We start from the raw sequence: 1,685 nt of genomic DNA on the forward strand, positions 1-1,685 counted from the left end.
GTAGAGTGGCGTGGCTACCGGCACGTCCGGTTTTGCACCCCAAACACTGCCCACATCCCCCTGCCGCAGGCCGGCTGCCTCCCGCCCGGCCCTCGGCCCTCACGGCTCAGCCTCCCCATCTCCATCATCCCGATTTCTCCAAGAATCTCACGGAAATTGTCTCCTACACCACGTGGCCTCCTGACGTCTGGCTTCTGAGCAGCGAGTTTTCGGGTTCGTCTGCGCTGCAGCCTGCATCAGGGCTTCACTGCTCTCGACCTCGGAAGCCCGTCCCTGCGTGGGTGGGTGGGTGCACGGCCCGCTGCTCACCTGCTCCGCTCATGCGTGGAGGGACACTTGGGTTGCTTCCCCTCTGGGGCTGCGATGAATCCTGGTCCTATGAACACTCACATGCTCATCTTTTTTTCATCGATACAAAATACTGTACATATTAATGGGGCAGTGTGAGTATTTTTACATGCACATCATGCGTAACGATCAAGTCAGGGTGTCTGCAGTATCCATCACCTTGAGTGGTTATTTTCTGTGTGTTGATAACATTTCAAGCCCTCTCCTCTGGTTGCTTTGAAATAGTCACTGTATAGTGACTACAGTCTCCTGTTCTGCTATCAAATATTGGGGCTTATTTCTTCTACCTAACTACGTGTTTGATACGTTCACTATACATATCACCTCTCTTCTCGCCCCTCCCCACCCACACACCCTTCCCAGCCTCTGGTGTCTATCCATGAACTCTCCGCCTCATGGAGATCAACCTTTTTAGCTCCCACAGATGAATGAGAACACGCAGTATCGGTCTTTCTGTGCCTGGCCTATTTCACATAACATAATGACCTCCAACTCCACCCACGTTGCTGCAAATGACATAATGTCATACTTTCATGTGGCCCAGTAGTATTGCATTGTGCACATATACCACATCTTCTTTGTCCAATTATTGGCCAATGGACACTTAGATTGACTCCATATCTTGGCAGTTATGAATAGTGCCGCAACATTTGAGTGCAGGTGTCCCTTTGATATGTTGATTTCTTTTCCTTCAGATAAACTGGGATCGGACCCCAATCAACTCCTTTTTTTTAGTATGGAACATGTCACAAATTTGCATGTCATCCTTGCAAGGCCGTGCAAATCTTCCCTGTATCATTCCAATTTTAGCATAGGTGCTGCTGAAGTGAGTGTGCCACCTCCTCTTACAAAGAGGGAAACTGAGCCCAGAGAGGTTGCAGGAGCTGCACAGGCAAGAGGGAGCGCGGCGTCCTCACGTCGTGTTCACAGGCCCTGCCACGGGCTCCGCAGGGCAGCAGGAGGGAATCAGGGCTCCCTGACAGCCACGAGGTTGGAAGGAGGCTCATCCCCAGGCCACGCCTTTGGTCCCTGAGATTGGGCCCTGAAGAGGGAAAGGGGCTCCAAGCACCGGGAAGACCCTTAGAAAGAGTCCCAGGCACCTGCCGGGAACCCCTGGACACCCCTGGCTGAGCCTGGTGCTCCCTGTGGAGAAGGGTTTCTCCACCCTGTGGACAGCTGGGGCCGGGGGGTTCTTTGCTGCGAGTGCTGCCTGTGTGCTGTGGGACGCTCAGCAGGGTCCCTGGCCTCCACTCACCAGGTGTTCGGTGGCTCCAGGCACCTTTGTCTCCAGGCAAAGGAAATCAGTGTATCAAAGGGACACCTGCACCCCGTGTTCA

The 1,685-nt window shown here is 53.5% G+C and overlaps 1 pseudogene; it reads right to left on the reverse strand.

Moving 5' to 3' along the window:
* Positions 1-1,078: 1,078 nt before the first annotated feature.
* Positions 1,079-1,178, reverse strand: LOC123631222 (annotated as a pseudogene).
* Between the last annotated feature and the right edge of the window lie 507 nt (positions 1,179-1,685).

The sequence above is a fragment of the Lemur catta genome, chromosome 1 (genome assembly GCF_020740605.2).
Source record: "Lemur catta isolate mLemCat1 chromosome 1, mLemCat1.pri, whole genome shotgun sequence".
NCBI lineage: Eukaryota > Metazoa > Chordata > Mammalia > Primates > Lemuridae > Lemur > Lemur catta.